Raw genomic sequence first — 12,816 nt, forward strand, 5'->3', positions numbered from 1 at the left:
CGCTCCTACTGATCACCAACCAATCCTGGAAGTCCCCCACAGAATGCCACGGTTCAAGGAGTTGCCAACTGAGAACACGAGCCAACAGTGTACGTCTCCAGCTTGTGAGGAGAGCTTTTAAAGGGTGAGCAGGGGGGACATCATCGTGAATGGATGCACCGTGGCTCATGATGGTTTGTATGGACAGGTCCTGACTATGTTTTAACCTATTTTTGGGATTATTTATTTACTGGATATTAACCTCCACGGAATGTGATTTTTTATTGGATTATTTAATCATTTGAGAGACTGTACTATGTTTTGTTTTTGACATTATGTGTTTTGAAATAAAAGCACAAAGCACATTCTGCACCATCTCTTGTTGTGTTAGGTGTCCTCATTGCCCAGTCCATTCTAAATTGCTACTGTTGATGCCTCGGGTTCAAGGATGGTAACGTCAGCTATGGGCAACCTGAGCATCACAGTGCTGCACCCGTGTAACCGCAGCACTAATCCCTGCATGTTTTTGATGAATTCTTTCATTTGTAATGCTCTTTTCTTGACTAGCCCATCTATTAAGTGACAATAAGAAGCAATGACATTAACGGTAGACCTAACTTATTTTGTTGCTGTGTCATTTCTAATAATTGAAATTGAGTAGACTGCGGTGGGCTGGCGCCCTGCCCGGGGTTTGTTTTCTGCCTTGCCCCCCTATGTTGGCTGGGATTGACCCTGTAGTTAGGATATAGCAGGTTGGATAATGGATGGATGGATGGATGGATGGATGGATGAAATTGAGTAGACATTATAGTTAATTAATTGCATGTATATAATGCTTTTCTCACTCCTCAAAGTGCTCTACATAGACAGAGGGGAACCACGTCAACCACCACTAATGTGCAGTACCCACCTGGATGATGCGATGGCAGCCATTATTGCTCCAGTACACTCACCACATATTAACTATTAGATGTTGAAGGGGTGAGAGAGAAAGCCAATTAGAGACAGAGGCTGATTAGGGGGCTGTGATGGACAACTTAGGCAGGACATCGGTGGTACCCGCTACTCTTTTCGAAAGACGTCCTTGGATCTTTTATGACCAGAGCCTCATCCAAAGGACAGTGCCACATTTACAGCACGGTGTCCCCGTCACATTGGGATCCACATTCAGACCACAGGGTAGGCGCCCCCTGCTGGCCTCACCAACACCACCCAAGCTTTTCCTACACTGCAAAAAATGCATATACTAAAAGGAGACAAAGAAAAACTAAATGGGAGTTGTTTTGCTTTTATTTAGCAAAAAAATGTGCCAAATTTTACTTGACAAGATTTCTTAAAGTAACCTAAAAAATCATAAATACACATTTTTTGATAAGTCAATAGTTCTTACAATAAGGACAACAGGATGTAATGTCTTGATATAAATACATTTCACTTACTTAGATTTCATTTTTTTGCAGTGTAGATGGTCTGCCATCCAAGTACTGGTCGGCCCCAAGTATGCCAGGCGTCAAATGGATGACCTGCTCTGAAGCGCAGGTATTATGGCTGCTGACAATTAGTTAAAAGCTTAAATCTAATGCAACAATTACAAAGAGAATGAAGAAGGGGGCAAGGAGTACAGAGGGTAGGCTGGTTTGCGTTTTCTCTTAAAGCAAATGCAGTAATATATTTTAATACATTCTGGTTTATCCTAGCAATGTTCCTCACACAGACAAGTAAGAATTTTGCCGCACACTTGCCCTGCACTTCAGGCAAAGACCTTCTCAGGATTTTACGGTGGTCTGTCAGGTTTACTAAGGGCACTGAAAGCCTGGTATGCCAGACCAGAGAACACCTGGTTAGCTTTCATCTGCTGCCCTCCATGCTTTGCTTTATTCCTCTTTCTAATTACCACTTCTGCTAATCGGGCGAGTTAGATGAATAGTCACATAAATGACTTTGCCCCCTTTCTCCGGGTGCACCCTGGGCTGCTCATTAAAAATGATGTACAATTTGTTATCTCACCTGAGGGGTAAACATTTAATCTGCTGCCAAAAGCTTTGAGATGATAAAGGAGATGGGAAGAAAATGAGAACATGAGAGCGAATGACACAACAAATAAAGAAATTCTCGGTGAATTCCCTTGTAACTCACGATGAAATGCTTTAATTAAGCCCGGGAGGACTGGCTCAAATAAATCTTCAGAGTCAGAGGCATGTGCCAGGTAAGGGGCGCATCACAGTCCAGCTCTCCACATTTTTTCCTTTTCTTTTTCTTCACTCTTTTCTCACTTTTAAGGGGTTTCCCAGAAAAGGAAAACAAATGATTCCCTTCAATCAGCCAGAGGGAGAGCCAAGCGTTTGGCATTCCTGGTGAGGTCAACAGTGCCAGAGTCACGTTCCCCAAAAGGGCACGATAAAAGTCCCAGATGGAATGTTGGACATTTTATGACTTTTGTTGGTGGGCCGTGACGCTTTTGATTTACGCTGACCATTTGCCAGCTGCAGGCGTGAGGTGTTGTGACAACAGCCACTGCCAAGCGACGCTCGGGGTGAAAATGAAGCCACTTGGAGGAGGTTTCCTTTGAAAAATCGACTGACCACTGGATGCACAAGCTTTTGTCCGCTAGATGTTAGGTGTTACCTTCTGGATGGTGAGTGAGATGATCTTGAGAATAACGAGATGAAATATAAATCAGCTTGAAGTGCACTCATGGAAGGCAAGCCACAGCCTCGTCGTCTAAGAATATAATAATAGAAAAGGTGACATCAGGCCAGAAAGAGTGCAGTTAGGCTTTGCTACTAAGCTCAGGGGGCTCACTGACGGACTAGAACTTTCTTTCTGTTTCCAGCAGACTTTCTGCAGCTTATTCATTTCTATTTATCCCCATTGAAAGAGAAATAAATAGAACTCATTAAGACATAAAAGCTGCAAAGGTTCTGTTTTGACCAAAATGTCTGCACATCCTCATCGTTACATTGGGCACGTGTTTTTGTGTGTATATACCTACCAAGTGCTGACATTTTGTTTTATGTTCTTAATTAACACTATTAAATCCACACTTTATGCTGTGCCCCTCTAAAGTGAAGATGTTGGTGGGGGTCATGGAAAAATGACAGCCTCATCAGTTTTCGCGACTCTAGCACATATTCTTCAATAAAACTGAAAAAGAATGAAGTCATGACTTCATCAGCTTGGTCTGTTAAAGTGTGCTCTGAGTGGGCTGGTGCCTGTCAATGATAAATTATTACCATTAGCCCACTTAGTCCAGTATAAGGCTGCAGGAAACTGGATCGACACTATGCCGGCAGGACCTAACACTAGACAGGGTGGCAGCTCACAGCAGGGCACACTCAAACACACACACACACACACACACCTCTACACACTCAAGCCAACTCCAAGTCACCACCTCGCCTAATCTAAAAGTCTTTGGGATGTGGGGGAAATCTGAAGAACATGAAGGAAACCTCATGAAGACCAAGCAAACTCCAGATAGGCAGGGAGATCTGAACCTACAGTAGGACTCTGGAGCTGTGAATCAACATGGTGCCAGCTTTTCACTTAGATAGATAGATAGATAGATAGATAGATAGATAGATAGATAGATAGATAGATAGATAGATAGATAGATAGATAGATAGATAGATAGATAGATAGATAGATAGATAGATAGATAGATAGATAGATAGATAGATAGATAGATAGATACTTTATTAATCCCAGGGGGAAATTCACATATTCCAGCAGCAAAAATATTAAATTAAAGAGTAATAAAAAATGCAGGTAAAAAAAACAGACAATAACTTGAATAATGTTCAACGTTTACCCCCTCTGGTGGAATTGAAGAGTCGCATAGTTTGGGGGAGGAATGATCTTCTCAGTCTGTCAGTGGAGCAGGACAGTGACAGCAGTCTGTCGCTGAAACTGCTCCTCTGTCTGGAGATGATACTGTTTAGTGGATGTAGTGGATTCTCCATAATTGATAGGAGCCTGCTGAGTGCCCGTTGCTCTGCTACGGATGTCAGACCGTCCAGCTCTATGCCAACAATAGAGCCTTGTCATTATCTGTCCTGTGAGTCTGTGTTATTTGCCTAGGCTGCTAAACATCTCCATTGGATTAATAAAGTTTTTTCTAATCTAATCTAATTTTAAAAAGTAGCATTGTGTGCTTAATCCAGTGTGCACTTCCACCTCTCCAGGTTCATCTTAACCGGCTGTCTACTGTCACCACAGATCACAATGTCATCCACAAGCTTCATAGTTCACAGAGACTCCTGTCTGACTTCATCTGTCAACCTGTTCATCACCATTACAGACAAGAAAGGGCTCAGAGCCGATCCTTGATGTACTCCCACTAGCACCTTGAACCAGACTGTCATTCCTACCGTAGACCTCAACGCAGTCACACTGTCCTCATACATATTCTGCATCACCCTCACATACTTTTCTACTACTCCCGATTTCCTCAAATAGTGCCATAACTCCTCTCTTGGCACTCTGACATATGCTTTCTCTAAGTCCACAAACATGCAATGCAATTTCTTCTGACCTTCTCTATACTTCTGTATCAACACTCTTTAAGCAAACATCACATCTATTGTACTCTTTCCTGGCATGAATCCTTATTGCTGCTCATGGATCACAACTTCTCCTCTCAGACAAGCATCCATCACTCTTTTCCATATCTTCATGGTGTGGCTGATCAACTTTGTAATTCAGCCACTGGGGTCACACAAGCCAGTGTGATCTTAGTGCCGGTCCCAAGCAAATAAGACCCATTACAAATTGAGTTAATTGGGGAGGTTTTTGTCAAGAAGGACATCCGGTATAAAACCTGTGCTAAATCAAGCAAGATAAGAACAATAATGAATAAGTAATAAAAAAAAATCAATATGAGCTTACATACCACAGATATATAAATAATAGAAATGTGGAGACCTTCTTGTATATAAACGTCTACGCATGGAAGTGAGCGTGTCTGTCTTTATGGCCCGGAAGTGAGAGGTAGTGTCAGGGTAAGGGCTCCACCTCCGAGGATACCCAAGCGAGGCCAGCACATCTGCAAAACGAAACCTCCAAAGAAAGTCACTCGCTTAGCCGCTAATACAGAAGCGAGGTGAGCACGTCGACAAAACAGAGCATCCGAAGAAAGACAACATTTTTTTCTGACGATTTCAATAGTTTCTAGGACCCTGGGCTTTTTACAGCACGGGCATACACAGCTAGTATATTATATTGTAAATCTCTTAAGATGAATCAGATGATAAGGCCAGATGGCCGAAAGGACAGGAAAAACTATAAAAAGCTCCTGATAAGCTGGAGGAGGAAACAAAATCTTATTTACTTCACCACACCTGAGGGACTAAATGCATTTTCTTAACTGAAACGTAGTACTGACACTTTTCCACTATTCATTGTTAAAAGCACATAAACCATACACAGTTAAGCACACTCACTGATACCAATCAATCCACAAATGCACAAGGAGAACATGCAAACTCCTTGCAGAACCTGGTGCTGTGAGGCAGGAGTGACACGTCTGTGCTACCAGCCTGCCTATTTTACAAAGTCTGAACCAAACTTACTAAACATTTACCTGATTAAAACTAAATGTAAGCATTCAACATCTGTTTGGTTCTTACACTTAACTGCAAGCTACGTGCGTACTTAACGTCTCCATCAACAGCTGCCGGTAGAGGACTGGAGTGTGTGTGAGTCCGAAGTTACCTGCAGCAGGTAATATCTTTGTGAAATAAAGCAATAATGATTGTGAGATAATACAATGATTTTGCAAAATCATGCAATAATTGTGAAATAACGCAGTACTTTTGCAAAATAGCACAATTATTTTTTTATTATTGACTTGCAGAAATAAGCTTCAATAAAGTTTCTATTATTGTAATAGAAGCTTACCTTAGTCCAACTTTAGCTTTTACTTCAGTATGCACTGTGACTTAAAGGTGCTATAAACTAAAAAATTAACTGAATTTGGTGCTGTTCGTTGTAAAGGACAGTCGGCAGTCCAACCCGGCTGGGATGCCCAAGGAATGGAAGAATGGGGGAAGGCAGGTTCTTTAGTGCAATGCCACCCACAGAGCACTACATGGCAGCCCCCCTGGGTTGCAGCAGTGCCTCGGATTCCCACAGGGCTCCATGGAAGTTAGAGTTTGGCTCAGCCCTGTTGGGTTCCATGGGCACTGCCAGGGGCCGTTGTAGGAATGGCTGAACCCTTTGGTGCAACACTTCTGCCACAACCGTAAGTACTGCTGGAAGAAGATCACTGGACACCTGGAGCACTGATGGTGCCCTATAAAAGGAGCCAGATTTGGGAGGAAGAGGACAAAGCTTTCCAGAGGAGGAGTGGAAGTAGAATGAGGAAGAGAAAAGGAAGAAAGAAGGATTGTGTATCAGTGCTTAGACTGTTAATTGAACTGTGCTGCTCTGGGGAGCAAGGGAAAAGCGCTTTCCTACTTCAATAAACTTGTGTGTTCCAGAGACCTGTGCCTGGAGTGTGTCTGTGTCAGAGTCTGGGCGGCTGGAGGTCCCCCTGGTGGCCACAAGTGGCGTAGTCGGCAGGATTACTGGCCATTTGCAAGGCAGGGACCTGCTTTAATAAATTTCTTCTGGCTAATCTTGATACAGCAGCACACCCGCATACACGCGGCAGCACAGCAACCCACACAGAACCGCTGAGGCATGGAAGCACCACCATCCTTCCGCAATAGGGAGAAGACAGCACAGGCACGATATAAAAATGGCAAGGGGTCAGTCACATGCAGTCGTCAGAAGCATTAAAGCCACTGAGGAGAAAGAGACCATCCAGCTGAGTGTAGTTCTGGGAAATTGGTACCAAATGGGGTAAGTGCTCAACGCAAGATCGTGACGTCTTGTGAATATTTCATGTCTTTTTTTGGCACTTATCCCCTAGTCGGAAAAGGAACGGACACCCGAATGACACGGAGAACACTCCCAGAAAAGAAGATGACGGCACATACTTGGACGGATCAAGCAACGGTTATCTCACCCCATTGTCTGCTCAGGAGAGCCACAAGAGTGTGGCCTTCAAACTGCCATTTGCCATCCCTAATGGATGTGACTTTGCAAAATCCCCGAAGAAGGTAAGTAGTCATGGTGTATGTGCTGAAGCTCTGCTGGTAAATTAGGAAAGGCGGAACCAGCAGGCATCCAGATGGTCCAACTGGATATGCACCAGAGAGGCCCATGTCACTTGGCTTCCAGCCGACAGGAAAGAGTGAGTTATCCGCCAGCCGATATATTTACTAATGGATTTGATTTATGGGAGCTAGAGAGGGTTCTCCAACCTATACATTCTCTGATACAGGTGCTCACTAATTTAAGGAGCCTTATTGAAGGGCTGAAGACAACAAGCGTGGAGCTGATGAAGAAAGCTGATGCCTACCTGAAGAAGCATGAGGTTGGAACCTCCATCCTAACAAATTCAACAATATAGGTAAGTGTATCCTGTACTATACAAAATACTGGAGCTCTGTGCAAATTTTCCCTGGATGTGATGTCTGAAGGGAGGCGAGTAGCCAGACGTCTGACAGTAAATGTAGGTGTGATGACCAACCGCTTGGCAGTAGGGGAGGATGAACCAGAGCGGCGTGTTGGTGCCAGGGTCTGGGCCCATGAACCCCTCACCAAATCAGCGGTGGTCACACACAAGTCTAAAGCAGTGCAGACAGCACGGGGTCTTTCTTCTTGCCATAGAGACCCAGACTATCGTACCACAGAACAGAAGGAAAACCCAGAAAAGAAAGACTGGGTCTACGAACAGTGCAGCGATGAACCAACCTCAGCTGGGTGTGGGGTTTCCTCCCCTGTTTTCATTCCTGCAGGTCGTGGAAGCCAGGAAGGGCACAACGGTGCTTTGAGTATCTTTGGCTGGGACACAGCTGGAGGCACTGTCCATATACGTGGCAAGAAGACGCCAGGAGATGGTGTCACTTGTTTATATTTTACAGTTCAGAGCTGTGGACTGACTGGTGCTGCCCTTTCCCAGCTAAAAGGCCAATATATTGAAACGACCGGGGGAGAAGACATGCACAGGATACTCCCTTCCCTGGAGCCCTAGATGGCAGCCCCCCTGGGTTGCAGTGGCACCTTGGACTCCTGCAGGGCTCCACGGGAGTTGTAGTTTGGCACAGCCCTGTTGAGGTCCGTGGGGGCCATTAGAAGGAGGTGCAGAGCCCTACTTGGGACTTCTGCCACACCTGGGAATGATTCCAGACCTCCCTAAGAAGCCTCCCAGAATACTTCTGGATGCATCTTCACTCAGGGAGCCAGAGTTGGGAGGAGCTGGACGAAGCTTGCTGAAGGAGGAGTGGAGGAGGAAAGACAGGCGGAGAAGAGAGAAAAGCGCTATATTGTATATTGTGCTTTTGTACTGTGCTGCTGAGGGGAACGATTCGGAAAACATTTCCCCATCTAAATAAACGTGTGCCATGCTGCACTTGTGTCTGTGTCTGTCGTGCCGGGTGTTTGGGGAGCTGAGCTCCCCCTGAAGATCACACCTTTGGTACAGTAGTTAGCGCTCTTGCTTCAAAGTTCTAAAATCTCATTCCGATTGTAGCCGTTTGGGTTTTCCGCATTCTTCCCATGTCTGCCGAAGTTTCTCCGCACTGGTAACACAAGCAGTTTGGATGGGTGTGTCTCTCCTGGTGTAAATGAATTGAATTCTGATTTTATATGACCGTGAAGGGTGACATGGCTGCGCAGTGATCTGCTTCACAGATCCAGCAACCTGAGTTCTTTGTCCTGTGGTGTTTGCATGTTCTCCTCGTGCTGAGGTGCATTTTCCTCTCAGGTCCCAACAGAGGAGCCAGCGAGATTAATTGGCAACTCAAAGGGACGGAGGGACGTTTGACCCAAGTGTTACTGGGATAGGTTGTGGTCCTCTGAGTAACTGGAGTTAATTAACCGAGTAGGAGAATGTGACGTTGTGTCCTGTTCTATTTGTCATCATGAATATGCTGCATATTCATCACTGATCGCAACTGCTCTCCAGGATTTGTGTAGCCGAAGATGTACTGAATTTCTCATCACTTTCTGGACACATTGTCCAGTTATACAGTCCCACTATAAAATCCCTCACCTTTTTTGCTCTAATTTAGTAAGTGCACAGGAACCTTTCATTTTTCCTTCCATTCTTTTCATTCTTTTTAAATCCAGGCCTATTACTGGGCCCCCGATGCAGACAATTTATGATAAAGGCTCTTAAATTAATTACATTTTTCGCTGCCCAACTCTGCTTCGCACATGACCAGCCCACGCTTCTTTCATGCATCACTGCTCAACAGTTATGTTTGATTTTTTTTTTTATATATCCAGAAAGACAAATTTCATAAGATAGCTGATGGATGGAAAAATAGCTGCTAACAAGTTGTCACTTAGGACAGCGCGTGCAGGGGTGGGGGAGCCATAAATGCCAAAGAAAGTGCAAACGGCGAATGCTTCCTTCATTCTTGGCCTTGGAAATGCCAGCAACTCAGCCAGCCACAAAACAGGTGGTTTTCATAAAGAAGATGGAGAGTAATGTGTCCGCAAATCTTCAGCACGGCTTGCACCCACTGCAATGGAGATGCCCTCGTTTATTGGCAGAGCATAACGGTGGAAAGAAAGCGAGGTGACATTCGATATGGCCGACGATATCTGTTGATCTGAGGATAAATGACATTTGATTTTAGCTACTTTTTTTTTTTTTTTTCGCCTTATACAATTTCTTGTATTAGGAATTTGTTCATTTTCGCATACCCCTTGGGGTCAGAGCGCAGGGTCATCCATTGTACAGCGCCCCTGGAGCAATTACAGGTTAAGGGTCTTGCTCAAGGGCCCAGCAGAGTAGGATCTCTTTTGGCAGTGACGGGGATTCGAACCGGCAACCTTCGGGATACCAGCACAGATCTTTAGCCTCAGAGCCACACTCCAAACCCACTCTAACATGTGAACCTGCCTATTGTCTGTTAAAATAAAAATATGCTACAAAATTCATCCTTTAAAACAGAACTTTATGTGTAGAGGTGTATGGCTTGGCACCATTTTTTAACTTATTTAGTGCCTTTCAGGAAACTTATCACTATAAGATGCATTCACCAGACCATTAACACAGGGTTCTGTACATAAGGCCTAAGGATATGATTCAATCCCACCCGTCCTTGTTTTTAATATAGCACCTTTCACAAGAGTATTCTGTCATGTTTGACCAATCCTGGATGCTAAACATGGCTACACAGAACTTTATTTGAGAAAGCAGAAACATTTTTGTTTGGTGAAATGAAAAAGATTATTCATCTTCTGACCATACTGTATTTTTCCACAGCTTACTGGCCAGTTGACCACTCTCATGTTCAATGCAACCTAACCATGGTGTCCTCACTTTTTGCATTTTTCATTTAATTGCATCAAACTTTCCGCTACTTGAGTTTCAGCACTTGATTTCTACATAATACATGCATACTGTGGCCTGTAGGGGGCATACTATTACTCCAAACACCTAACACAACTACACACACAAACACACACACAGTCCCAGGTTCAGATCCATTGTTGTTATTTACAATAACGTGTACCTTTTACAGGCTTCCTTCCCATAGTGTCATAGCGGCCCCCTCAAAATAAAGGAAAAACTTTAATATCAAGTTTAGGGGCTTCAAGAAGACGGTGGCCTGAAAATGCCATCAGTTGCTCCCTTTGCTCCTTCCGTTTTCTTGCACTTCTCCCAGTTGAATGTTATCCGTCTCCTCTCCCGACTCAGATTCCCCGGGCCAAGTGGAGGGCTCTGTTTTAACACCATACTTGCCTCCGGGAAGCATTTCCTGGTCAGGTAGGACCACTATGTTCTTTGGACAGTCAATATCCGACAGCTCCCCCTGGTCGCCTCCATAGAACCTGACAGTGCAGCCCCAGGGGACCACAACTCCCATGGTGCTCTGTGGGGGTCCATACTGGGGCTTGTCAGATGGGGTGCTGTCACCCAATGTACAGGGGGGACACTCTGCCCATAGCAGGCATTCACCCACAGTCGTGTCTTTCCAGTCTACCAAGCCAATCCCTTTGTGGCTACTGGGATGCCAGCCCCGGTATAGCGGCTGCTGCAGTGTCCTTTTATGTCCATGTTTTGATGCATTATGAGAATATCACAGCTCCCTCCCTGACCTTCCTTTATAATGGCCTCCCGGCAAGGCAAGGAAGCAGGGTGCATCCCAGCCAGGGCACCAGTCCATCCATCACAATACATGTTTTTTTTTTAAGTCCATTAATCTGATTCACTGCCTTAGGTTGATAACAAGTTTCCAGGCAGCACTGGATGCAGGGCAGGAAACCACCCTGGACAACACATTGAACTTCACACAGGACCAATTTACAGTCACCAAATTACTTAACATGCATGGCTTTTGGCCACCAATGGAAAACTGAAGAAAAGCCCACAGAGATACAAGGAGACTCCACTTTTTCAGAGTATGTAATCCTGACCATATTCTCCCACCAGGTTTCATGCCCACATCACCTTATACAGCACTTCTGAAATGCCAACAAGTGAATCCAACTTCCCAGTCACAACAATTAGCCCACTGTCAAAAATCATAAATAATAATCATACCTTTTAGCCATGCTAGTATAAACAGTAGGGGGAGTCTTTGAGTAGTCGCTCAACCCAAAAAACAACAGAAAGGCGTACATAGCTGATATATAATGGATGACCTTTATAAATAACACACCACACAGGGAGAGGGTCAACCATATAGAGTAATGAAAAGTACAAACATTAAACAGTTTTCTCTCTTGGTACCACACCAATCACTCCTCTATCTCATTCATTTTTCTTTAACCTCCTGGCCTCTCTTCCTCCTGCCAGATGAGCACTCGTCCTGACTCACCTCTTGACTTTACGCTTACTAGTTACGGAGTGAAGGTGTCCTTTAATTTCCTGAGCAATCTCCACAATCACTTCCAGGGTCAGGAACACCAGGAGGTTGTTCTTGTAGATCTCCCTCTGGCAACCCTGGAATACATGCAATCCTGAGTGCCATCTCCTATTACAGCCCATGTAGCTTGGATATGGTGGAATCAGACTCTCTACTTCTGCTAGGAATCTTGGTGTCATTTTTTGATTCCTCCAAAAAATCACAATAAGAAACGTTCATACTTCCACATCCTGTGTTGGTTAATTTTTCTCCTTTTCTGAACTTGAAGAACTTGTCTGTGCTTTTATTACATCCTGTATCGATTACTGTAACTCCCTACTGGCAGGTGCCCCTTCAAATTTTATATCACAACTCCAGTTAATTCAAAATTCTGCTGCAGGAGTCCTAACAGGAGCCAGCAACTGCAAACATATCACACCCCATCCGGTGTCGTCTTCACTGGCTCCTCAAGTCTTACAGGATTGAAAACAGAATTCTATTACTAACCTACAATGCTTTCCATGGCCTTGCACCAGACTACATCAGTAACCTCCTCCATCACTACGTTCCTCTCCGCCCACTAAGATCCTCAAAGCCCTCTCATTCAGAAATGACATCCCTGAAAAGGGTCTCCAAGAACAGTAATAGATCCTAAGTGCTGTGTGGCCCAATGATGGCAATATGTGGACCTACTCCATTCCCAAATACTGAGGCACACATGCACATAGTTACATTCCTTCCATGCTGGCCCAGGACATCAAAAAATGACACCAAGATTCCTAGCAGAAGTAGAGGGTCTGATATCATCATATCCAATCTACATGGGCTGTAGTATCTCTGATATTTCACTCATGTTTCCTGTACTTGGACAGAATGAATACCAGCCTTATCCACGAACACAAGAATGTGATTGGCGTTACATTCTTAC

The sequence above is a fragment of the Erpetoichthys calabaricus genome, chromosome 2 (genome assembly GCF_900747795.2).
Source record: "Erpetoichthys calabaricus chromosome 2, fErpCal1.3, whole genome shotgun sequence".
Taxonomy (NCBI): Eukaryota; Metazoa; Chordata; class Cladistia; order Polypteriformes; family Polypteridae; genus Erpetoichthys; species Erpetoichthys calabaricus.